We start from the raw sequence: 27,943 nt of genomic DNA, 5'->3' as shown, positions 1-27,943 counted from the left end.
ACTAGTTAAATTTAAGCCAAAAATTTTCTTATAAAGTGAAAAATAAACCAGAACTAAATTCAATGTATGCAGGGGAAAGGCTAAATAATGTTTATACATCCATAGATGGAATACTATATTTCCAGTAAAAATGCTGTTTTCAAATAACGTTGGGAAAAGATCATAAGACAAAGTCAAGTGAATAAAGCAGGACTTAAAAATTATATGTATAACATGCTTCCAACTGTGAAATATAATCCTAGAGAATAGACAGAAGACTGCATCAATTTGATTTTCGTATACTTTATTTTCTGAAAAGTCTACAAAAAACATGTCCTACCTTCACAATCTAAAAAGATATTAATTTTTTTGTGATCTTACTTTTTCTACTTTTAATAACTCCACACACTTTAAGATATAAAAGATGAGTAGAGACAAAAAATAAAGATGAATAAGATTAAAATATTAGGATGATCAAAACATTACTAGAGATCATTAGCATGAGAAGGACAGAAATGCATTTAATTATGAAGTGTGGCAGGAAAGCCAGAAGAGCTAGGAAGTGAGGAGAAAAATGAGAAGAGACAGACAGACATTAAATGCTTCACACGAGTAAAATTCCAAGCTCACATCCCCGAATTCACTGAGGCCCTAGGCTTTAAAAGGCATCTAGATTAAAAACTGACTAGGTTAACACGTTGCTCTCTCATTATTTAAATCCTCACACCTTAGCTGTGAAGCTGAACTCTGAGTAGATTTTCCAGAGCAACAAAACAGAAAGTGTGCTCTGGTTTGAAGCAGCCATTACCAAAGCAATATTGCCCTGAGGGCGAGAGGAAGCAAGTCTCGGCCTTCCCAGCCTGGAGGTCCCCACCTGTGTCAACATTCATTCCCCATCTCCGGTCTGACAATCAGGAGACTGCTGTGTCCTGAAACCACTGACCTGAAAATTGTCCCTGCAGAACCCATCGTTCAGGTGCTGTTCTGACAGCTCATGGGCTGCTTATGACATTCTTGGCAAACTGCGGTCACCAGGAGACTGGGAGCCATGGGATCCTCCAAAGAGGGTAGCCCCCCCTCAGCTTTAGCATTGCTTCTGTGTTGGAATATGAGCTCGATGATGCCGGATCTCCTAATCGTTTGTTGTTGTTTTTAAAAACATCGAGCTAGAAATCTGGAGTTTTAAAACGATATATCCCTCCATTCTTAAAATTGGCAATTAATTAAAAATATTTATTACCGGTGCTGGGCAACTCTTTGTGGATGAAACAGAACATGCCTGCTGGTCTCAAACAGCCCAAGGGCTACAATTTGAGACTTCTGTTCTATAGCGTCAAGTGTTCTAAATGGTCTCTATCCTAAAAATAATGTGCCAGCCTCTGAGAGGGCCCAGGGGTGTACAGATAAATACAACAAGTTCTCTGCCTTTAGGGAGTTTCCTGTCTGGTATAGGAGACAGACTTTAAGAAGGCAAGTCAGATACAACAGTGTGGTCTTACACAGAGAAGAGAACAAAGAGCTACTTATCACGAGAGGTAGTTTTGTCTGAAGGGGATCAAGGAACGCTTGCTGCAGGAGAAGCCGCCAGCCTTGGATGTGTTCTGTGATTCCAAAACAGAAAGGACCGTAGAGTTTGGTTTGGTTTCTGATGGAAAGAGGTCATTTGAACTGAACCACAAAGTCAAGCCTTTTCTGATCAATGACAGTTTTCTTAGAGGAGAAAAACAGTTCCATCTTGTGTAAATGAAAGCAGAAAGCAAAGAAATAGTTGACAAAAGAACAAAAGTGGGCAACGTTTAGAGACAGAAAATAATAATGAGAGAAAATGAAAAGCAAGTACGAAAGCATGAGAAGCTACAGGAAATAGAATGTCTACGTGAGAGAAAAATTCGATAAAATGAGAAGTGAGCTTGTAATGACTCTCAGCAATGCCTTAAAACTCGAGGGTTGTCTGGACATTCGGTTCCTTGCAGAGGAAGGGCGGGCAATGTGTAAGTGAAAAGTGACTCAGACTCAACTATCTACTTCTTCCAGCAAGGAGGAACTGGTGATCAAAACCATTAATACCTACAGAGCTTTCTCCTAGGATGGAGACTATTTATAATTAGTAGTGCATTGCAAACTCTAAACGCTTAATAAGCATGCTTATAATGTTATCCTATTTCCCATGTTGACCTATTTTGGGGACAAACTTTTCACTTAATGTCCTAATTAAGTAATCCCAATCAAATATTTGTGGCATTAATCCTTCGGTCACTCTAGCAGTGCTCCGGGAAGCATATTATTCCTCACTGAATCAGCCTGTGTGCTGCACACTCAGTAGAGAAAAGAAGACTTATATGAATAGAAGTGGTTACCCTATTCTTACATAGAATCAGCTCATAATTATCCTTCAAAGCAAATACGATTACCCTTTTCATTCCACACATAATTCTTAGGTTGAATATTGCCAAGCTGGGACTTGAGTTTCATTTCAAGCCTTCCCTTGATACTAATTTTAACTTGAATTCATCTGGATAAAAACATCTGTGAGACAAGAAAGGAACATGCAGCATGATTTTCCCTGAACACCATTCGTCCAGAAGAGAAAAATGCTAATACCCAAGGACATTATACTGGTCAGGATTGGCTAAGTTATGTTGCAGTAACAAATAATCCTAAAACCTCAGTGGCTTAATATAATAAAAGTTTATTTCTTACTCACTTTTTATGTGACAAAGGCTGCATTCACACATACTTCCCTGATCACGGCGGCGAGAGGAAGGGGATGTGGTGAATCGTGCACTATCTCTTAAAGCTTCTGTCCAGAGACCATCCAATCACTTCTATTTCATTGGCTAAAGCAAGTCGTGCTGACCTAACTTCAAAATGGGCAGGGAAGTGCAACCCTACAGTATACCTAGAAGGAAAGAAGAACTGGAATATTTATGAACAGCTCTAATGGCTATCATAGGCATAATCCCTGGTGAGAGAAATTTCCTCTTTAGGTTACTGCAAAGTATAACCTAATAGGTACTAGGAGATGAGATGGGTTGTTTGAACCACGCCCCAAGTCATCACTCAAGAGGAGACGTGACTTAGGGGTACAAAAATGAAAAGATTATCCTTTTTCTCAAGAAATTTGCAGGCCAGTGGCAGGGAGGGAGATAATGATATGTACATAATCACAATATTTTGTAATAATTGGTGGAATGGAAGGAAGCAAAAGAAGCAATGGGATCACTGAAAATGGTAAGGATTTAAGAGATGCATAGAGGATATAAATGAGAGCAGTTGGTGATTGATTAATTATTGAGCATGAAAGAGAGACAAATCTTGGATGATTCCTAGCTTTCTGATTTGGTTAACTGGATAGACATTGGTACATTAATCAGGTACATTAATCAGGTAAGGATCACAGGGTTAAGAACAATCTTGGGCAATAGTAGGGAGGATTATGAATTCTGTTTAATCCAAGTTGTCCTCGAATACTGAGGAGATTTAGCAGAGATGTCCAGTAAATGTTTAAATATAGAGGTCTAGGCTAGAGAGAGCTGTTTATGTTTAGTTGAGCAACTACCTATTGAGTGACTCCTATATGAAGTACTTTGCAAGGCACTATGGATAGAAAGATAAAAAAAACATAATCCCTGTTATTGAGGAGTTACATCTATGGGAGAAAAAGACACATCAACAGATAATTGCCCTAAGAGATGATCCCAATTATAAAAGATGCATAGAGTGCTCTGGGAAGAGCAGAGAGGCCTCTGGCCAAGGTTAGAAGGATGATGGTGTTCATTATTCAGCGAAGTATTCTTGGAGGTGATGCCTGGACTGAGTGCAGAAAGTTGGATAGAGGCACTTTAGGCATAGTTAAACATGGTTGTACGCAGTTTCTGTAGTCATAAGTCCTGGATTTAGATCTGGGTCAACTACTTTTTTGTACAAGTCACTTAAGCCTTTCTGTTTCTTGCTTTTCTAATCTATAAGATGACGATAATAATAGTTCTACAATACCTATTTCAAGGTAGTCCTGAGGATTAAATGCAATAATGGTATATATGAGCAAGGTACAACCCCAGACATAAAGGAAGAGCTCAATAAACATTATTATTATGTTTATTATTTGTGGAGATGGGATGGAGGAAAGGATGTTACAGACAACAGATATAGCAAAACAAATGTTTATGAAATCATAACAGCTGGGTTATTTTTAGAGCTATAAGCAACTGACTATGGTGTGAGGTTGGGAGTGTCAAGAAAGGAACCTGGAGAGGCTGCCAGAAGGGAGATAACACAGCCTTGGGAATTATTACACAGAAAGTAACACTATTTATCAGTTTTAAGAACAGAAGAGATCCCATTTCTGTTGTTAAGAACTCTTTCCAGCAGCTGTTTGGAACTGTAGGGAGAAAGAATGGAAGCTGAAATACTCATTAGGGGTATATTGCAATTTTGTGTGTCAGAAAGAGATTATGACTGAATTAAGCAATAATAGTGGGGATAGAGCAGAGAGAATGGACTTAAGAAATACTTAGGAAGTAAAATGAGCAAATCTTTTTGATTAGATAGGGACAGGGTGAGAGAGAGGAGTGATTCTCTCAGGTTTCTTCCTTGAGTACCAGGAGGATGATATTGTCACCAACTATGCTGGAATGCAGGAGAAAAATCAGGTTGGGTGTGTGTGTGTGTGTGTGTGTGCTGTAATTGTGAGAATTCTAAGTGGAAATACTCAATTTGGAGCTTGAATTTGGGTGTCAATAGCACACAGCCTCTACAAAAATCTTTAAGAGAGTAGGTAATCTCCCAGAACATGTGTTGAGAGGAAAGACCAGTAGGCTGAGGATAACATTCCAGAAGCCCCAGAAATTAAAGAGTGGGAAAAGGAAGAGAAACCCATCTATGAAACCTAGAAAAGTGGCCAAAGAGATTAAAAAAAATTAGAAAGTCTGTTCATATGGGAGCTAAGGGAGTAGTCATTGATTTATTCAATCAACAAATATATTGAGCACCTACTCTGCCCAGCACTGTGGGCAAGAGACATATTCAGAAAAGAGTATCAATAAAGTGCACTGAAAATTGTCCATCACATTTAGCCATAAGGAATTTCACCAATGATCTAAATAGGCAATTTCTGTGGAGTGTTAAAAGCAAAAACCTGAAAGCAACAGTATAAAGAATGAATGATAGGTGAAGAGGAAGAAATAGTATGAGGAAAGTTGTGCATAAATTTACATAAGAAAATATGTAGTGAAAAGAGACGAAAGCCAAGGACAGAAGTGAAGGATAGGTAGAAGAGAAGACAGTGAGAAAGAAGAATTTATCAGATTTAGATTGAAAATGTCAAAGGGTTTGCACAGTGAAAGGCAAAGGGAGAGGATTTTTTGAAAATAAGTAAAAAAAATTATTGCAGATATTAAAATTTTTGTTTCTAAATTTTTTGTTTAAAGTTTCTGTTTCTCTCCAGAGAACTTCTATCTTTCCATTCATTTCTAGAGTGTTTGCCCTTACTTCATGGAATATACATATAATAACGGCTTTAGAATATTTACTGGATAATTCTAACATCGGTGTCATCTCAATTGGCAATTATTGATTCCCTTTGGAATTAGGCACATTTTTCTAGTTCTTTGCAAATTAAGTAATTTTCTATTGTATCTTAGACATTTCTTAATATTATGTTGTTTAGACTTGGGGTCCTGTTAAAATCCTCAGGAGACTGTTAATTTTGTTGTTGTTGTTTCTCTTAGCAGGCACTCAACTCAGTTGTCTTCAGATTGCAGTTTCTGTCTCTCCTTTTGGGGGTGATGGTTCCAATATCAGTTCAGTTGTCAAACTTTTGATATGTGACTTTGGATCTGCTGTGGGCATGTGCCACCCAGGGGTAAATCTGAGACCTGGGTGATGGTTTAAATTAAACTTCAGTTCTCAAAACTTTTGCTATGCTCTTTTGGGTCTGTGTTAACTGCAACTCAAGAGTCTAAGCCGGGAAGTTATACTCCTTCATTCGCAGAATTAAGGGACACCTCTTCTCCAAATCTCGCATCTTCAGGATTTCTCTCACACTCTTGAGTTGGAAGGGACTCCTTTCCCTGGTCCTCTGCCCAAAAAGATGGAATTTATCTTGGAGTTTTAGTTGCCTGTGCTGTCACTGCATAATTCCCACGACTGTGGCCACCTCAGGCAAATTGGGGAGAAAAAAAGAAAGAAAGAAAATGAGACTCCCCTTAATACTCTCCTGATTGCAGTGGCCACTTTCTGCAATTTGTCAAGCCAGAGGACATAGTTTCTATCAGAGTTTAAGCTTATAGCACCGCCCACCACATGGGCTCCACTGGGAGCCTAGCCTTGTCAAGCCATGGGAGAAAAAATAAATGGCAATTTCTCCCCATATTCTTTGGCTCACAGAGGCCTATATTCCAGTCCTCTAGTCAGAAAGACAGAATTTACCTCAGAGTGTTAAATGTCCATGGTAGTGTCATGTCAGGTCGGCTGGAGGACTGTCTTTGGCTTAAGCCTGTAAGAGAAGACAGGAAAAAAAGAGGGGAAACCCATCCCCCACTATGGGTCATTTTCCTATATTTTGACTCTCCTCCTCAATCTACCTGCTTTTGTTTACTTTTAATAATAGTGAGGGGAATCCTGAGTAAATTTAAAAGCTTAAAAATTATTTATTTGATCTTGTTCTTAGGAAATTATTGGAGGTTTACACAAATTCAGTAGAGGGTGGGGCCAGAAACAAGAATGCAGTGGAATGAGGAATGAATGACGAATAGAGAAGTGAGGATGGGTACAGGGTATCAGGATTGTCTATTAAGGAAGGTGAGAGCAAGAGCAATAAAGAGAAGTGGATGAAGACTGAGGAGCATCATTAAAGGAGGGAGGATATAGTCTAGCCCAAAGATAGAAGTCTGTTGATAGATTTGCTGGTGGTAAGATGAGGTAGTTCTCTTTGATTTTCTACTTCCTCCATGACATAATAGGTGAAGTTTTCAGCTGCCAACCAGAAGGGGGAGGAGTTGTTGAAGGTTCAAGAAGTGAGATGTGCAATAATCATCTTGGTAAGAAAGAAATTTAATGTTCCAGTGAAGATTGCAGGGTTGATAGTCAGTGTGGTGGGTTTACTGTAGTTTCTGATGCTGTCCTGGAATCAAATCCATCCATTTTACTAGCTCAATAATTTTTTACCTTCCTGTTCTCTAGTGGCTTTCATCTCCAATCCACATCTACAAGCCACTGCTGTGGCCACACACTATAACCTACAGTTATCTGGGTGTCAGTCGTATCAGAGAGGATGAAGTAGACCTGTTGGAGACAACCTGAGGAGAAGAGGTACTAGGGATCAGAGAAAGCCAGAGAGAGGTTACCCTCAAGGTAATTCAGAGAATCATAGCATCTTAGAGGAGAGAAGGCAGGAGTAGTTAATAAGGAGACTTAGGTTCCCAGACTAGAAGGAAATTAATCAGCCCTGTTTGCAAATATCATTTGCGTCATGCTCAGTTTTGTAAGGAGAATGTTGCACTATTAAGAGATAAATGTAAGGAGCTTAAATAGAAGTAATTAGGTATATTTTTCACTTTCTGTGGTCCAGATCTGGAATGGTTCCTAGGCATGTGAAATTAGTGACAGGGGAAAAATATAAATATATAGCTAATGTAATGAATGTTACAAAAATAGTTTGCTTTGTGCAGTGTTCACTATTTTAACCCACTCCACATATCCTAACAGGAAATTTCCAAAATTTTTCATGCCTTTTAGAGGGAAAAAGAAGAATTTAGCTAGTATAAGAAGGTCGACTTTGGAAACTGGAGTGTAACTGAAAGATGAAGAAGCTGAGCTAAGACAAGCAGCCTCAGTGTCTTCATTTATAAAATGCTCAGATTTAACTAGATGATCTTGAAGGGCCTGGTTTTTTTTTTTTTGTTTTTTGGGGGTTTTTTTGCTGAGGAATATTAGCCCTGAGGCAACATCTGTGCCAATCTTCCTCTACTTTATGTGTGGGTTACCACCACAGCATAACTGATGAGTGGTGTAGGTCTGTGCCAGGGATCCAAACCCGTGAACCTGGGCTGCTGAAGTGGAGCGCACTGACCTTAACCACTATGGGGCTGGCCCCTTGAAGGACTTTTAAAGCTCTTCAGTTGTCCAAGTATATGAAAGTTTTATGCAAGGGAGTGTGTGGATCGGTCACCACTTTCCCATTGACATTAGGCAGATGTTTATTAGACTGGTTTCATAAGGAAGGCAAAGTGACTGCCATTCATATCATTAATAAAAGGATTATTGAGTGTGCCACTTCTGGAGATCCCCAGATAAGCTACGCACAGCCCCAGGTATAAGCCTGGGATTCTCTAAGTGTGGTTCCTAGATAATACCCACAACTTGTTAGAAATGCAAATTCCTGGGCTCCACTCCAGACCAACGGAACCAGAAACTCTAGGGGTGGAGCCCAGCCAACTGGTTTAACAAGCCCTCCAGGTGATTCGATTGCATGCTGATATTTGAGAATATTGATGTATGTGACTAATTTCAGCAGTTCAAGTGTCAATGTAAATTTTAACAAAATGCTAAAAGAGTACAGAGAAGAGAGGGCTAACTGTCTTGGAAATTTGGACCTTGTCTCATGAACAGTTCAGACAAATTTGAGAAGATCTTCCCCAGCAGAAGAAACAGGATGTACAAAGTTCAGGGAGTGGGGAAGACCAGAGTGATCCCAAGACCCATAATGGCTGGGTGGGCCAGGGGAGCAGGGGACACTCTCTTTCCCAGGCACTCTTCCTCTTTTCTGCTCCGTGGTGCCAACACATGGTGCTGGTGATGAAGGGGACTGAGCGAGGGTGGAGACAGAAGAGTGAAAGTTAGGGCCTGGAAATTGGCACCGTAGGGCTCAAATCATGCTTGCAGATAGGCTATATTTGGTTGGCACAGTATTACAAAAATAAGCTTGAGCCAACATTTAATGATTAGTAGTTTGGACTTTAAAAAAAATTTTATTTTTGGCTTTTCTTAAAGAAATGGACAATTTGTCACATTTCACCCCCATTTCTACACAACAACAATTTGCTGATGGTAGTAGAAGCTACTATTCTTTGTTGGATCATGTCTTCTCCATTTACTCACAGTGCCCACCACTCCCCTTTATATCCCCAGTAATCATTACCCTTGGACTGGTCTTCGTAAAGAAAGTGTTCTCTGTTTTCATGTCTCAACCAAAGGTGAGAAAATGAAAGAAGGATCAGGAATGCTGCCTCTTTCAAAACCAATGGGAAAGAACACATTTGGAGGGACAGGGGGAATATTTCTACATGCTTGGTAATAAGTGCAAAGAAACATATAAACAAAATTTAATAGGAGTAAAAATTAAAAAGGTGATAAGCACTGTCTTGGCAAGATTTCACAAATGAGACCCGTTTCTTCGCAACCAGAAAAGGGTATTGAAGAATGAATAGGAGTTTTCCAGATAAAAATTAACCCCTTTGATAGTCATCCACTCAATAAAATGTGGGGTCTGAGGTAATTTATTATTTTGGAAGTGTGCACCTTTTTTCTGTAATTAAAATAAATTGATAATCCCTCAGCACAGGGCCACATATCATACGGCCATATTGTTCAAGGCGACGTTTTAATTACCCGGGCCTGAGGCCCTCCTTGAGCCCAGAGCACCTGGAAGTCTTTTTTAATAAGGAGTTAATGCTCAAAGCTCACTGCAAAGCCGTAGCCACTCTCATTTGAAAATGAGGAGTGGAGATACATTCCATAAGTCTAAAGCCTGAGGAAAAATAGTTAACCCAATATGTTCTGAGCTTTTCCACGCTTCCTTGAGGGGCTTCATTATGAATGAATACTTGGCTAGGTCGCTGAAATATTTAAAGGTGAGAAGTAAAAAGCATCAGAATCTAACCTTGTGTGCATGTATACATGTGTTTTCCAAACCAGCACATTCTTTATGAAGGTTAAGGCAAGGCAGCCTTCCTTCAGAATTCTGGCTGCTGCTGGAACAGGAGCAGAGGTGGCAGATATGCCTGCCATTAGCTAAATGAGAGACCCCTCCATTCCAACAGTGGCTTGCTGTCCTGAGCGAGGGGTTGCAGTTCAGATCCAGATGGAGCAAGTTCCTCACAGGGGTGCCCAATTATGGGTCCTGATGGTCTGTGCCCAGTCCAGCACAGGTGAGTTAGTGGTGTACACCTGCTGGAGAGGCCCCCGAGCCAGGGACGTGCTCACAGCACCACTCAGCCTGGTCTGTTTTTGTGTTTGTCGTCGAGCACTTTGTGACTAGACAGGGAGAGTGTAATGGCGTCCCCTCATAGCTGGAGGCCTGGAAAGAGGATGTAAGTGTGATTACTGCTGACAGCTAATGGGGCATCGCCGTTAGAGCCAGTAGTGGAGACGCTGCTTTTGGATGTCAGCTACTTTGGTTCCCATCCCAGAAAATTTCTCATAGGGAACTGATTGATCTTTCAAACAAAATGACTAAATCAGCCAAGTTGTTTTTACCTCTTTCATTTCAGTTCCTTATCCTTAAACCACAAAGACAGATGGCAGTTTAGAGGTGAAATGTTTGCTGGGCAATGAAAGGGAGTAGAGGGAATGCCCAAAGGTCTCTGCCACCACCTCCTGTTCTGCAGACGGAGCAGTGATTGGCTGGGGGAGAAGGACAAAATGAAAGCTGTCACATGCGATTTGCATGCATCTGAATACATATTGGCATTGGAGACTCACACATACTCACCTCAAACTTGTTCATGAGACACGCCCGTTAACTTATGGGGATGGCATCCACTTTTTATAGTGCCAATGGAGATCAGCAGATATAGATTTGAGAATAACATCCGAATAAAATGAAGACTTAAAATAAGAAATGATGTGGCCTACTTGGCTGCAACCCTCACTTTCTTGCACCTTCCCTCCTGGGCCGTGGTGGTTCATGCTTCCCTCAGGCTCCCTTGGACTGGAAATCCAAGCTCCACACTTAAGCCTTTATTTAGCCATTTAGTTCCAGCCTCTGCTCAGGAAACTCTTCTCTGAGTATCTGCAATTTATTGCAAGTATTGTATTATAACTATCTATATTGTAGATGACTCCTCAACAGTGAGCCCCTTTCTTTGTCCATAAATTTAACCAACATCAGTTGAACAGTTATGTGCCAGACAATATTCTAAGTACAAGGAATACAGGGGTGAAGGGAGGAAACAGTAAACAAATAAAGGAACGGATCATTTCAGATACGGAGTCCTGCCGTGCTACAGCACTCAATCACTTGGAGGCGGAGCCGAGGCCCAGGGGGCTTCAGAGGAAAGGGAGGACCACCCGTCTGGTAAGAGCATTCTAGGAAAGAAAGTGTTCCAAGAAGGAAGGAATGCTCAATTGTATCAATTGCATCTGTCCGTTACCTTGAGCAAGGGGAAATCATTGGGGACCTTAATCAGAATATATCGACAGACACTGGGAGCAATGACCCTCTGGAGGAGAATGCAGAGAATAGAAAGACAGGTATCCTCTTTCATTCATCTTTGTACCATTTTTGTACCTCCAGTGTCCAGTGCTAAGTAGGCACTTAATAAATGTTTATTGAAGTTATGAATTTTCTGGTTCTCCATCCCAGCCCATGTGGATTTTAATTTAATTTTTGGACCCCGTCATATCCTATATAAGCATCCTTCATAGCAATGACACTTTGAAGCATCAATTTATTTACATGGAGAGCTCCCCTACGGGACCATATATTCCTTGAGGGGAGGGGTTTCATCATATCCATCTTTGTGTCCTGAGAACCCAACACTGTTTTTGGAATACAGCAGTTATTCAGCTAATAAATATTGGGTGAATGAATATTTATCAGATAATAATATTTGCCTCATTTTTTTCCTAAAATTCACTAAAATTTTCAGGATAAACTGAAAAATAGCCTAAGCAGAGAGCATCCGGAAAGGAGATTTTAAATAGAACTAGGCCCTGGACAGTACAATAAACAAGAGACATAAATGACCAAAGTTTAGACATCTTACTTTTAGGACTCAAATTCATAAACTGACGTTTATCTCCTTAAGAATAGTAGCTTACATTCATTAAATGCCTCTTGTTTGGTTGACACTCTGCTCAATGATACACTTACATCTATGAACTTATTTAATTTTCAGAACTATCTTATTAGGTAAGTAACATTATTATTCCCATTCTACAGATGAGAAAACTAAGGCTTGGAGAAAATTTAAACTTGCCAGAGGTCATACAGATTTAAACCCACGTGTGACTGGAGAACCTGATCTTTTGCCACTGTGCCCTTCTGTTTTTAGGTGGAATTTTGAGATATGATTTTTAATGATATGGTTGCGAGAAATCCTCACTCAAGTCCATATTCAAATTGTTATGAATTTTTGTTTATCTGAAAATCATAATTCTAACAATAAGAAAAGAGCTGTCAGTTACTGTGTACTTTTTGAATCCCACATACTGTGCTAGGCACTAACATCTATGACTCTAATCCTTGAAGGATAGATATTATTATCCCCATCGACAGAAGAGAAAAATGAGGCTCTGGAAAGTTGTACATGTTCCCCAATATCACAGAGATAATCAATGAGTGGTGAGGTGGGGATTTTCATCCATGTCTTTCATACCCCAAATCCAAGGTGTTTCCACCTGCACTTTATCTCCCCTTGCTTTCAAATATAGCAGTATCACAAGTACAAAAACCAAAAACAAAACAAACCGCATCCATGCCTTCTTAATTTAGGTCAATAATGGGAACAGACAGAACTAAGAGGCTACCCAATAAACAAGTCCAGAGGCTATTTTTAAGCAATTAATTCTGTCAAGGTTCTCGGGGTACCCAAGAAGTCATAAAATTCAGAAACAATCCAGAAAAGTAGTTTTATATACATAAAGTACTCTCCCTCCCCCGCTCCTCCCTCTCTGACAGCCAGCTCGGTTTGTTTATTTACGTTCCATTCCCGGACACCTTCGATGAGCCGCCCCGCACTGACTCAGCGGAGCTGGACCTTCACTGGGGCCCGGTTCTCGGCAGCTGCTGCAGCTCTGCGTTTGCCTACAGCGCTGTGCCAGCTGTCTCTGCCTGCATTACACCACAGTAATGTGAACAACTGGAAGCAATAATGTGTCTCCCCATTTGCCTAACAATACCAACATGGACAATAACTCAGAAGGCTGAAGATTTGTGCTGTAATTTAATAAACCCCATGCACATTTCCACAATTGAGTATCACATCTGTGCAATGGATCCTAGAAGTGTAATATTCTTTTATAAGGGACCATTAACCAATCTTAAGTTTATAGGTTTCCTTAAATCTTTTTCATCAGCTGTTAAACTACAGTAAAGAGAAAATTGCCTCTTATGAGACGAGGGATAGTAAAATACAAAGACTGTGATTAAACGTCAATCAATTAAGGATTATAATATAATAAAATGCTGACTGATGATTAAAATGAGCACATTCTAGGAGAATTGTATAAGCAATATTAAGAATTATTTTTAAAAGTCGATAGAATAAACTTCAGTTAGATCACATTATATATGAGTCTTTGCTCTATAAGTAAAAAAGACTTGTAAGAATTATTCCTCGGGTACAAAGATCTCAAAATTGGCATTGATCTTCCATGTTAAAAAGTATTTTTTTAACTTCTCATTTTACTATTCCCCAGTCTCGAGAATTTTAAATTCTCTTCTGAACAGAATAAGTAATGGCATTTTTGTTTCAGCTAGTTTTCCACCAGTGTGTGCAGCTGGGCAACAGTTTATGAAGATGGGTTGTGTAGTAAAACCACCAAACAAACAAACAACATTGCAACTGAGATAACAAAACACTGTCTAGAACTTAGGGCCCCAGAAAGGAGCTCTGGGACTGTTTGTAAAACTTTGCAATCTAAGCCTTCCTGAAATGAGCCCTCGCAGAATTTCTTCCTCTGAAGGTCAGAGCCCACTTTGGTCTGGGAAGAGCTTGCCTGCTGCGGAAGAGTTACACATAGTCCAAAGCAATCTACTTCATTTATTTCTGCCTTCCATCAGCCGCATATCTCTAACCATCCACTTCTCCATTTGGGCTAGAGTTATGATGGAATATCCAGCAAACGACATCAGGCTTGGCAGCCTAGCAGGCCAAAAAAGACGAAGAGAGGCTTCTTCCTCTTGGCTTTTGCTGCCATATTTTTTCTCCAAGTATATTATTGGCGAGAGGCCATTTTTTTCTCTGCTGAGCTGCTCCTTCCTCAGACTTTCTCTTCCACATTGGCTTCCCAAAGCAATTTTCCTGCTACACTGCTTGAACCTGGTCCCACTGGAGCTCTGAGGGCATTCAGATTCCTGCCAGTTTGCAGGGAGCATTTTGAAGCTTGTTGCAACAGCTGGCTTATATGAGCCTTGAAGGAAAAGCATGCATACACGTGGCAGCACATTTGAAGTGCTAAAGCAGCTGGCAAAGTAAGCAGAGACCAAAAGGTGCGGGTAACTCACAGCTTTGCTAGAAACCGTGTTGGAGGAACCTCACATGGCAGACGGAAGCGTAATTAACGGATAAATCCCAGTGCAGCCTGGCTTCTGCCCTTGCCACTCTGTGGAAAATACTCTGGTGAAAGTTACCAATGACCTTCTAATTACCCAATTCGATGGATGCTTTCAGCCACTGTTTTCCTAGGCGTCCCTAGGCAGGACAGTTGAGTGATGGGCAAAAAATCACACGCTCACTAAGGACCAAAGCTGGGATTTGAAACAGGTGGATGTAGCCCTAAATTCAAGACTTCCCATTGAACCTAGTTGCCCCTCAATGTTTCACAGATAGTGTAAAGAAAGAGTGAACGGGAGAAAATGATGGAGTGACTATACACTAATTTTCTCTCTTTATAGGACAGATCTAGCATGACAGTAATGGCATTTTAAGAAGGTATAGAGCCACAAAGACAAAGGGAATGAGAGAATAGGCAGTGGAGGACAAGAGATTCTTGAAAGATAGAAAGAGACAAATACTCAAAGTGCATGCAGGGATAGAAGAAAACCTCTTAAAAATCCATGATTAATAGCTAAGAGAGATAAATATATGTATACATATGTATACATATAGGAAGAATAGAAAAGAAACAAACTAACTTGCCCAACACAACAGGCACAGGGGACACCAAGTCCTGAGGAAAGGGGAGGTGAAACTTAGGTGAAAAAAATTAAGACTGGTTGAAAGCATATAGCCATATAGAGGAGTTGCTGCCTCGGATCGCCATCGCTTCCTTTTAAAACAAAGTCACTGCTCTCCACCGTCACAAGAGAAAAATGGAAAGTTTAGTCACTGAACAAATCCAGCCAAAAAACTTCAGACGTGGGGCACGGAGATGGGTAGAATGAAGCTGAGAGCTGAAAAGACAAAGAGTAAGTGGAATTCTACACAATCAATAAGGGAATTCCTAGTCTCTTCACTTTGTTCTCCAGTCTTGTTTCCAGAGCCCCCATAGTCAGGAATACACTGTTCTTTACTCTACCCTTCATTCTTAGATTATCCCTAGAGAGCCTGAAATGCCATGAGGACAGTGCTTCCAGATACCGACATGTGGGAATTCTCTACATGAGAAAGCCAGGTTGCTGCCTAGGCACCACACAGTGACAATGACAAGACTCGCTCATTCAGACAGAGCTTCCAACCAGCTCTGTAGCTCTGCCTATGAATTATGAGCAAATGGCTACTAAGGAATTCCTTCAACATGAAAAGGCAAAAAATGAACACATACAAAACAAATAAATAGAACAAGGAAATCTAGACACTGCACATTAAGACAAGGAGAAGAAGAAACTTAAGTTAACAACCTGACAGAGATAAGAACATACTGCCTCATGAAATAAACCCCCTAGATAACAAGAGCTCTTGGAAACTAAAAATCAATAGCCCAAATGAGAAACGCACAAGACAAGTTAGAAGATAAATGCAAGGAGATCACTCAGAGTGTATAAAAAAGTCAAATATGTAGAAAGTATGAGACAATAGTTAAGGAAATTAGAAAATTAGTAACAAGTTAAATATAGGAGGTGCAGAATAAGCAAAATCAAAAACAGGCAGAAAGAGAAATTGTCAAATAATAAATATAAAATTTATTCCCAAACTGTTAAACACAAGTTTCTAAATTGAATTGTAAATTCTCCAACACAAAAAAATGAAAACAAAACTAACCTAGGCCCATCATCACGGAACTTTAGAACCCTGGAGATGAAGAATGATATTTAAAGTGTTGAGAGAGACAGAGAGATGAGAGAATGAGAATCATACAAAAAGGATCAAGAGCAATGCTGCATCAGACTTCTCAACAGCAACACGTGAAGCTAACCTACCAAAGAACGATGCTGTCAAAATTCTGATGGAAAATGCTTCCCAAATTAGAATCTTCAAACCGATCGTGTCTGAATGTAAACCAAAGACAATTTTAGACGTGACAGAATTTTCTTAGTAAGATTCTGGATCACGTGCTCCAGCAAAATGAGGAAATAAATCAAGGTTAAACACCAAGAACGGCATCAGAATTTTTCCGGAATAAAGTAACAGCTGTTCAGCAATGCCAGAAGGAGGAAATCACAGGGCTGTGGGAGTGAGGTCTCCAAGGGAAAAGATGGAAATAATATATTATCTATTTGACTATTTTGAGAATATGTTAATAGATATTAGAAAGATATATTGGAGCACCTGTTCAAAATAAATAAGCATTGTATTTATAGATAACTAAACTAATGAAGAATGATGCACTTGTTACTCAAGGGAGAACAAAAGTTGAGCTAGAAAAAAACCATTATGAAAGTCCACTCTTTGACTCAGGAATGAAGAGAATTCACATTTCATAATAATGTAAACATTGTCTGCAGATTTTAACAAAAATGTTACAAATCTATGAGAAAGAAAAGTCAGAAAAGTCTTCATCTATCACAACAGGAAGTTAAGTGGGTAATGTTTAAGAAATAAAGAATTTGCAATATGAACACGTTACTTTGAAGTACGATGGTAAATATTGAACACCTGAAGGGTTAACAATGGTGGCCTCTGGGACTATGTCCTGGACATGGCATACAATATGGCAGCAGATCTTTTTCATTATGATGAAATGAAAATTCATTCATTTCTGGTATTCTATGACTTTTTTTAAAACAAACCATATACATGTTATTTTTATATAACTAATAAAAATTAAATTTTTAAAATTTAGAAAAATACCAATGGTCTCTAGGTGATTTTGCTATATCCTTCCAACTGGGCATGCTCTTGCCTCTTCTGGCTGGGAATCACTAAGCTTTTGGAATAAATGCACTGGTCACTAGCCATTGGGAATTTGGCCCTTTGACAGTTATTTTGCAACGTCCATTAATAATTCAGTATTCAAGTTGTATGTGTGTGCATATATAGAGGTTCACGACTAACCAGTTTTGAGAACCAAGAAGAAAAAGGAGCTTAAGGTGCTATCAGGATTTCTAGTTTAGGGGCTGGGCTTTGACCATTTTCCAATTCTGTTATTCAATATGAACACAGTAGGGTCACTTGTATCAATAATATTTCTTGAGTCTAATTATTACAGAACAGAGGGAAATCACTGATGTGTTGTTTTTAAAGCTTTTATTATTTTGTAATACAACACACATAAAAAAAGTTCATCAACTTTAAAGAACATCTTAATGAATTTTTACAGAGTGAATCTCAAAGTCATTACCATGCAAGTCAAGAAACAGAGCATTACGGGCCACCCTAGGAGTCCTGCCATTCATATTTTTAAACACACCCCCTTCCCTCTTTCTAGATGTAACCACGACACTAACTTTTATGGCAATTTTCTTCTTGCTTTTCTTTATGGTTTTAGCACTGAGGTACGGATTTAATTTCACTAGGTTCCTGCTTAGATTGGATTGTAAGTAAACTGGAGTTTCTAGTTGGCTAAATGGAGTCATGTGGAGTCTGGCTGGTATGGGGGCCGGGGTAAACTGAGGGACTTCCACACCTCAATCAGGGTTTCTCAACCTCTGTACTATTGACTTTCTGGACCAGATAATTCTTGGTTGTGGGGAGCTGTCCTGTGCATTGTAGAACATTTAGCAGTACTCCCAGGCTCTACCCACTAGATGCCAGTAGCATCCCCCTCCAGTTGTAACAACCAAAAATGTCTGAAGATATTGCCAGATAACCCCTAGGAAGGCGGCAAAATCATCCTTAGCTGAGAAACCCTGCTTTAGACTAATTTAAGGACTACCATTGTCCAAAACAGCACTTGATCTAAAAATCAAATTTAGGCTCTTTTGGGCATTCTACTGCTCAGTCTTAGCCAAAAGGTGAAGAAGTCAGTCTGAAAGTTCTAAACTATTCCACAACTCAGCGAGCCTGTGAGCTCTGTCCAGAATCAGCCAGGTTCAGTGGCCTGAAGGTCAACTCCCAGGGTCCCAGATGGCAAGCCTCCCATGATGGGATTTTTGGGCTCAAGTGACAGAATGCCCAGCAGCTTTTTCAAGGAGTCAATGAAAAAGAAATCGTGCAGTTAACTTCTTTCCCCACCACTCCCTTTTCATATTTCGAACCTTTAAAAACTGCTAGCTTCTGAAACGGCCATGTGGTAGCAAAGAACCTCAATATCAAATGTAATATATGTATACACACACATTTGTAAACACTTATTATGAAATATTATAAATATGCACACACCCGTATTTATAAACACATTATGTAAACTGTGATAAAATACACATTATATAAAGTAATATGTAAATAATTGAGGTTATGATCTAAAGCAGAGTGGGTGATAGGGTCTCAGATCTGATATTTACCTGCTATTCAACTTTGAGCAAGTCCCTTAATCTCTCTGAAGTTCACTTTTTTCATTCATACCATGAAACTCACCAAGTCCACCTCTAAGGGTGGTTTTTTTGATCCAATGAGGTGAGAAATGTGGAAATGTATTATAAATAGTAAAGCACAATAATAATCCACTGCATTGTTATTTTCTAAAGCTTCAAGGAAGAAAAGAGGCTCAAAGCTTGCAGACAATTAATAATAATACGATACCGTAGAGTCTTTCAATGATTTGTTTTCATTGGGCTTTAGGACTTACGGACTTACAGCAGAATGAGAATTGACTCTTGTACTTTAGGACTCCTGAACTTTAGCTTTGAGGCAGAAGTGAAGTCAAGAAAATTCATTGCAGGAGTAAAAAGGCTCACAGCTGCCCCTCTTGGTGCTGTACACCCTGTCATGGTGTCAGAGAGTCTTCCTGACTTTCGGAACCTTGTTACTCCCACTAATTTTAAGTATTTAACTAATGTATTTAGTGTATGCGCTAAGTAAGTCTTGGTGAGACAGTGTTGTTTGTTCCGTGTTGTAACCATGGTTAGGGTTCACCCTTGTGCTGTTTGCTTTGCACACTGCCTAACAGAGAAACACACTCAAAAAGTTACCTAATGACTTTATCGGATTAGAGAAAGAAGTTCTCAAGGATCGCGAGGGTTCCCCGGGTGGAGATGAGCACCAGAGTCCTCTCTCTCACTCTCTTCATTTTCAGCATTTGGCCCTGTGTACTGAAAACCTGATTATTTTTCTTTGAATGCCGGAATTGTGTATAAAATATATACACAATTTCTTTGATAGCAGCTCTGTATGATGCTGCCTTCCTCCAGAGGGACTGAATTTTCTTCTGGTAGGTGTTTACGCAGGAGCAGGCCCCCTTGATCCAATTAAGGACGGAGATGTTTCAGGCCTGAGCTTCAGCCTTTACAGGGCTGGTTGGTTTCTGCTCTGCCCTCACTTCTTGGGCATAGCCTTTTAGGGGTTTCAACTGAAAGCCTAGTGGGTTTAGCAGGGACACTCTACCTCGGCAGGCCCTGAAATCAAATTTCTATCTTCCCAGCACTATGAAACTGCCAAAAGCTCAGCTGGAAAGTTACTGGTGCCTTGTTGTGGGCTTCTAAGCCTTTCAACGACTGCATTTTAAGAACTGGCAAACATGTTGAGGGGGAAAGTAGCACAGAATGTTGAGCTCCCTTCTCTCAATTTCCCTTCTTTCCAAGCCTATACCTCTTGTTTCTGTCTGCCTTAGTAGCCCTGAACTACAGTTTTTGTCTCAATTTCCATGAGGCTGTAGAATGCTCCAAGGCACTGCTTTTTACTCAACCTTTTGAACTCATGCCACAAATCAGCAACTATCTCAAGGGGAAAGCATCAGAAAATACTGCCCTCTGTTATGGACTGAATTGTCTCCTCCAAATTCCTATGTTGAAGCTCTCACCTGCAATGTGACTGTATTTGGGCATAGGACTTTTAGGGGATAATTAACGTTAAATGAGGTCATAAGGATGGAGTCCTAATCTGATAGGATTTGTGGCCTTATAAGAAGATCTCTCTGTCTGTCTCTGTCTGTCTCTCTACCATGAGAGGACACAGGGAGGAGGCAGTCATCTGCAAGCCAGGAAGAGAGTTCTACCAGGAGCTGAATCAGCCAGCACCTTGATCTTGGACTTCCCAGCCTCTAGAACTGTGAGAAATAAATGTCTATCATTTAAGACACTCAGTCTACGGTATGGCAGCCAGAGCAGAAGAAGACACTTTCCCTTGTGCATTTTCCTTCTCTTTGAGGTTTGATCCATAAAATCCTGGCTACCTTGGTTGCTCTATGGTTCCTTCAATTGTTTTGGTTTTGCCTTGGCATTTATATAGTTGTCCTAGTAGAAAGTTTGGTCTGATAACTATTCTGTCAAAGAAATGAGCAACAATCTCACAAAGAGACATTATAATATTTGGTGAAAGAGCATTCCAGAAAAAGGGAAGAGTAAGCAGAAAGACTTCAGAGCAAGAAGCTGCTCAGGAAATGGAATAAAAGAATGGAAGACCAAAAGCATGGGCAACCTGATTGGAAAGGAGAATTGTATAAACTGAGTTTGAGAAATAGGCAAGAGTTAGATCTGGTAGGGTCTGGTGGGCTGGGGGAAGAAGATGGATATTATTCTGATGGCAATGGGACAACATTTTAGGGTCTTATGCTTGGAGGGGATATGATCTGATATATGTATCAGATATGGTCTATCTACCTACATATGCAGATGGCATTTATAATCTGATATATATTTCTGACCTCTGTGACATAGTGGATCATAAGGAGCACAGGAGTAGACATGAAAGTTTACTTAGGAGGCTACTGTAGAAATCCAGGTGGGAGAAAAGTTGGCTAATGTGGTAGCCAAGAAGGTGGTGAGCAGAGGTCAGATCTGTGATATCTTGCATGTAGTAGACTTGCTGATAGGTTGAAGACATGTTATGTTGGGGGAAGAAAGAAATCTAAAATGACTTGAATATGTTTTTCAGCCTGAACAACACACACTAGGAAATCTTGGAGGACTAATAGGGGTTCTGTTAATTTTGAGATGCCTGTTAACCATCTGTGATGGTCAATTTTATGTGTCAACTTTGCTAGACTATGGTGACCAGTTGTTTGGTCAAACACTAGTGTAGATGTTGTTGTGAAGGTTTCTTTAGATGTGTTTAACATTTACAATCAGTCGACTTTAAGTAAAGCAGATGATCCTTCATAATAACAGGAGGCCTCATCCAATCAGTTAAGGCCTTAAGAGCACAGACTGAGGTTTCCTGAAGAAGAAGGAATTTGGCCTCCAGACTGCAACACAGAAGCTCTCCCGAGTCTCCAGCCTTCAGATTCAAGATTGCAATATCAACTCTTATCTGAATCTCCAGTCTGATGGCTTGCCCTATGGATTTTGGACTTGCTAGCCCCCATAATCTCATGAGGCAATTCCTTTAAAATAAATCTGTCATAAATATATATGTATATACATTTAGGGCTCATCCTAATCCAGAATTATCTCATCTCAAGATCTTTATATTAATTACTTCTGTGAAGACCCTTATTCTAAATAAGGTCATATTCTGAGATTCCAGGTGGACATATATTTTGGGGGACACTACAACCCACTACAATAAGAAATATGTAATGTTGATACTACTTCTACTATTAATAAATGATATGTGGCACTATAAGATCCTATTTGCTTAGTACTATCACCCTCATATAGAATTACACTCATCATAGAATTACACTTTTGAGATAAGCCATTGTCATACAAATTACCTGGACTGTACACATTTATACTTTACCTTTGTGTTCAAAGAAAAATTGTATCAAGGTTGTATGTTCCAGAGGGTAAGAACTGTGTCACTTTCATTGGCTTTGCTGTAGGCACAGTGGAAGCTTTATTCAATAATAATGTTCCAATCCATAAAATAGACCCACGTATCCAATGGATTGGTGTGGATACAGTTTGCCTCAGTTTAAGTTTCCATCTTTTAGAATGTAAGGAAAGTTAGATAATCAATATTCTTGACCTACTGCCTCTTCTAAACTTTTATGGCTGCCTACCCCTAGAGAGATACCATTTTCTTTGCACTGAAAGATCTGCAAATTGTCTGGACCAAAGTGACTAGAACTGCCCTCATTCGCAAAAGGCCTCAGAGAGCAGATTAAAGACCAATTCCCTTCCTCTGCTGTCTTTTCATCTGACTCTTGTGGTCACTTCTGCTGATGTCAGCTGCACTCTCTCCAGCTATCACTGTCGTTTTCCTACAGAGATGGATGGCTGAGCAGACTGCTGGAGTAGCTATCCATCACATCTGCCTATGGATGATCAAGGTCACGTCTGGGGCTCCAAATTTGGCAACAATTAGCTGTGGGTTGCATCCAGCAACACAGCCCTCTTGTGCCTCCCACAGAGAATCAGGGAACCTGAGAGATTTTTCTACTTATTTCAGAATGCTGCTAACTGCTCACCCACTGAGATTGAAAAGTGGGAGCAAAGATGAGATGAAAAGTGAAAGCAAGATGAAAAAACTGAATAAAGATATTCAGGAACTTAGGCAATGGGATCTAGTGGTCTTTGAGCTCATTGATCTTGCAGACAGCAGTTTGCTATGTGTTTCAGGGATTAGTATACAAACAATAATGCCTTTGTGGGTCAAAGGAGCTGGATGCACTGAATTAGGCACATACCTGGGAGTGAGAGAGGCAGATTGCTGCTCACAGAGGTATGGAAAAATGTGCTTCCTGATGACCCTCCAATATTGAAAACCAAGGTGTACTGATAGCTTAATAAACATTACAGCAGGGTCTACTTCCTCCTCTACAGCATAAATTTTGCTGCAGTCATTCGTTCAGCCTTTATTAGGCAGACACTATTACTGATTCACTGATGAATTGCAAAGAGAGGCAGTGAATGCAATGTGCAACCCTGGGTTAAGAACTATTTGAGAACAAGGGTTCAGATTTCTAGCTCAAGTCACTTAAGACCCATATAAAAATAGAAAAAGAAATAGTGGTGAAAAAAAACAGCTTACACTTAACACATGAAAAATGTGACTATCTTCTAGATGGGTCAGGAAAATCCTTTAGGATACACATGAGTCATCATGCTCTCCAGAGCCTTCCCTCCCTTCTTCCAAGACAGTCACTCAGTAAATACTAATTGGGCACTTACTGTTTGGGGACAGGTAAAAGACACTGCATTCAAGGAGTGTACAGTCTGTCTAGGGATGCCAAACTCACAGGTCCTCGTTTTTTTTCCCTTTGGAAATATACTGATTTATGTCTGCTTCCCATTCTCTAAGCTGGGAACTTTGTGTCTTCGAGGGTGGCAAATAGAACACATAACAAACTGATTTATGTTAATAGTGAGATTAGAAAGAACACCCTGAAGGCCTCCTACATCTTTCAATGTAGAGGGAGCAGTTGATGGGTGACTTCTGGAGACAGTATCATGGCGTGTGTTACAGTACATCTTCTTGGAGGCTTTGAGCTACCTCCACAAAGAAATGGAAGGGTCTACATAAAGTAAGTCAGGGAGATATTTTTGAAAGGCTCATGTTTTTCCTATGTAGTTGTCTGGTGCTAGATCACATGGTACCTGTTTTCAATCTGATTTTATATATTTACATCGATTTTACATATTATACACTCAGTACATTTTATATATTTAACTAGTTAAAGTCATGTCTGCTTTAGAGTTCTCTGTATTTACTGAGACATTAAAGAAGGAGATAGTTGAAATGCTGTGAAGAAAACCAACAATATTACATTATGAGAACAGCTAGTACTATTTTTCATTCAATATAATGCTATTTTGATTGGAAATCCATAGTCTACTGTTAACCCTGAAATTTTCCTTCCGAACAGTGGACAAATGATTTTTTTTTCTTTAGAATTACTTTTCTCTGGAGCCTCATATCCTAAAATGTGCCGAGTTTAGCACTTTATTCCCATCACAATGTATTGTGCCTGCAAGAAGGTTGCAAGATTTAAAGGCCCAGAGTAAATAATTGTCTTTCCAGATTTGGCATAAATTCCTGGAGTTTAAGTTGCTGCTGCTGCTTACTGCTTGCTACACTCATTTTACCTGCTAGAAGGGAGAAGGTTTAGGGATATCCTCTAGCTTTTCACCATCCCAAGATCAGCTTGACACTGATCAACATATCCTAACATTAGGGGAAATAAATTATTTGTCTTGTCTCTGCTGCCCCTATAGGACTTGAGAATTGAAGGCACCTGGCTGAGAGGTGAGGGGGCTGGAATCCAGCCCACATTTTGCTCACCCAGCTGTGTGCCCTGGCTTGATACTGAACTGACTCAGAGGAAGAGTCACCCCATTCTAATTTGCACAAAGACACCAGATCAACTGAGCCCTGTGCAGAGCAGGACCCATACAAACCAGGTTTAGGGACCTGATTCGGCTTCCAGCCTTTTTGATACCCTCCTGCTTTCCTACGCACATAGCTCTTCTTCACCATTTGTAGGAACAAGCTTCACATACATCCATGACATCTCTTGATTTCAACTAGCTGGGAGGGGTATATGAAGAAGTTCTTATGTTGCCCTTACATTGAGAAGCATTTTTGCTTGTATTTTGCCCTAGTATTTTAGAAGCATTGCTAAATTGTTGTTATGTCATGACAAGGCAAGACTTGCTCATGTTCTGTAGCATCCCAAGTTTGGGGAAATAAGTGCACTATGGCTAGTACTAGGTTAGATGCTATGAGGAATGAAAAAAAGAATTGTAGGCATATGAGATTATTTATATTGCGCAGATATGTGTGTACATGTTAGCAGTTTTTGTTCTTGCTTTGGCTCAATGTAGACTCTAATTTGGACAGTTAGAATATCTTTCCCATATCTTTAATTTGCTGCCTAATGAACTGTTTATTCTTTAAGGCTTAATTTAAATGTCACCTCCTCTGGCTAGCCTTCCCACCACCAGGCAGTATCCTACACGTTCCCGTAAAACTACCTACATTTATTGCACTTTACCACTGGTAGTTTATATTTGCCTGTTCTTTTGAGACAGTCTGACTATGAATGAGCTCTTTGACTGCATCGAATTCCTTTCTGTAGCTCCAGAGTCAGTGTAGGGTCCTGCACATCTCAGTTATTCAGGAAATGATAGGTGAGTCCATGGTGAATGACGTAATTCCTGCAGTGTCATCATTAATCTTTGAGGGTTATGACTTCTTTGAAAATTCTATAGGCTCTCTCCTCAGAAAAGAAAAGTCCACATATGCGGTACATGCAAATTTTGCATGAAATTTTAGGCTGCTCCTGGGTCCTCCGAAGCCCTTCCATGGACCTGCCTATCAGTCCACAGAACTCAGATCAAGAATCACCTGCTAAAGGACATACTAATATACTAATACCCTTGGTACAGTAAAGTGCTAAACATTTCCCTGCTATTTCCTTCACTCAAACATTTATCACGCTGGATGCTGAGGGTGCTATGATGAATATCATATAAGTACTCACCTCCCAGCGAGAGAAACTGACAAATGAGTCCATAATTATACTACAGCATGGTAAATGCTATTGTAGCATGCACATAGGATGCCAGTTTAGGGAAGTGGTTTTCAGATCCATGATTTCATGGGTCAAAAATTTTCAAAAAAATATTGGGCAATGGATATGAATGGTAAAGTTTTTATCATCCCAAATCAGTACCTTAAAAAACGTGTTCTCCTATCACCCTCATTTCATAAAATCTTACTACCCCAAAAGAGGAACTGTATAATTTTGGAATAAAGAACAATCCTTTTAATTAATCACACACAATTTTGTGACAATAAATATTTTCTCATTTCATTGTGGACCTCTGAAAACGTCTCACACACTGGCACCAGGCACCTAGTATTTGAATCCCCCTATCTTAGTAGTCATTGAAGTCTTCCCAGAAGAACTGTTCACTTTAAATCTTAAGGGACAAATAAGGAGCTAGAATTGGGGGAGAACCAGAGGGAGGGGTTTATTCCAGGCAGATGAAATAACAGTTGAAAGGCTCAGAGACTAAACATATAAACTTTGTGCATATAAGGCAGCAGCGGAGGTGAGTTCAAGTTAGCAAGAAAGCCTTCATGGAAAAGGTGAAATGGGCAAGAGTTGACAATTCTTAGGAACTGGACTTGCACAGAGGAAGGGCATTACATGCTAGCAGGGAGCAGAGACAGCATCTACTGCAGGCTGGTACAGAGGCAAGAGATGTAAGATGTTTGGGGGCCCAGTGTGAAGACTGACTCGTCCTGAAGCCACGTACAGCAAATTAGGCAGCAAGGGGCTCCTACTGGCAGCTTACAAGACAAACTAAGACTGGAAGGCAATGAGGGCTGCCTGTGAGGCTCTGGAAGGCTGATGAGGGAAGGCTGAATGGAGAGTGGCATTTGCGCAGGAGACTGATGCAAGGAGGGGGCAACTGGAGTCAAGGCAGGCACCCCAAAAGCTGTTTAGTCGTAAGGTGAAGAGGGCCTTTTTTGCCAGGTGGAAATGGAAAGAAAATGTAAGGATGACGGGCCGGCCTCGTGGCCAAGTGGTTAAGTTCATGTGCTCGGCTTCAGTGGCCCAGGGTTTCTCTGGTTTGGATCCTGGGCACCGACGTGGCAGCGCTCATCAAGCCATGCTGAGATGGCATCCCACACAGCACAACCAGAGGCACTCACAACTAGAATATACAGCTATGTACTGGGGGGCTTTGGGGAGAAGAATTAAAAAAAAAAAAAAAGAAGATTGGCAACAGTTGTTAGCTCAGGTGCCAATCTTTAAAAAAAAAAGAATGTAAGGAGGAATGCAGGATACAAGGAAGAAACAAAAGGACTTGAGGTAGATCCAGATACATAAAAATCCACAGTTAACATTATCTTATTTTAAAAATAATTTGAAGATATTGTCTTCTACTATCTACATGCCATAATTTTCTTGAATCAGCATATTAGTCTAACAAAACCTTAGTAAATATATAATTCACTTTAGGAAAATTTCTTAATTGCATTAATGCTATTGGATGGTATTTGTTGACAATGATTTTTTTTTTAAGTTTCAGCTTTGTGAGAGTTTACAAACAGATTAATTATTCACATAGTCTACCTAATTTAAAGTAATTTAAAATGTCATACAATCCAAAATTACTTTTTCAAACGAACTGCAGGTATGTGCTCCTCACCCAATCTAGCACTACTGCTACTGAATAATCCTCTAGCGAGGAAAAAAAGCCTTTAACAAAAGGTAATGTTTATATTTCTGGGGATGTTTCTATTGAGAAAATATTGTATGTTATCAACAGCACACTGTCAGATGCTTTCTACTCATGGCATGTGAATATTTAAAAGCCATCTTCACCTGAAACCACCATTTCTTACCTGTCTTTTCTTCCACCCAAGATTATCCTTTTAAATCTGTGGCAAATAATTTTTAGATGCATTTCTTATTATAGCATTACCACAGCCAGCAAAACATCTTCTTTTTCTTTTCTCCTGCCGTGTGTACACATAATGGAGTTTCTTATTAAATATACATGTAATCCCTCGTTGCATATAAATGTACTTCATCAAAGAATAAGGGAGACCCTGGAACTCTGCTATCGATTGGTCATAAAGACAGGGTAATATCTGAATGGTGTTCTCGGGCATTCTCTTAAAAAAAAAACTTAAGAGTCATGTAA

The 27,943-nt window shown here is 39.9% G+C and overlaps 1 long non-coding RNA gene across 10 annotated transcripts in view; it reads right to left on the bottom strand.

Annotated features, from left to right (window-relative positions):
* Nucleotides 1-27,943, bottom strand: part of LOC139076488 (uncharacterized) — a 226,558-nt gene that overhangs the window by 76,093 nt on the left and 122,522 nt on the right. The window contains exon 1 of one of the 10 annotated variants that reach the window (XR_011528150.1): nt 2,684-2,822. The exons of the other annotated variants lie outside the window; for them this stretch is intronic. This is a non-coding gene — a long non-coding RNA (uncharacterized lncRNA). Of the gene's footprint in view, nt 1-2,683; nt 2,823-27,943 lie in introns of those variants that run through there. 10 annotated transcript variants of the gene reach the window in all.

This window comes from Equus przewalskii, chromosome 16, assembly GCF_037783145.1.
Source record: "Equus przewalskii isolate Varuska chromosome 16, EquPr2, whole genome shotgun sequence".
NCBI classification, from domain to species: domain Eukaryota; kingdom Metazoa; phylum Chordata; class Mammalia; order Perissodactyla; family Equidae; genus Equus; species Equus przewalskii.
This window is presented reverse-complemented; position numbering and strand designations above follow the sequence as displayed.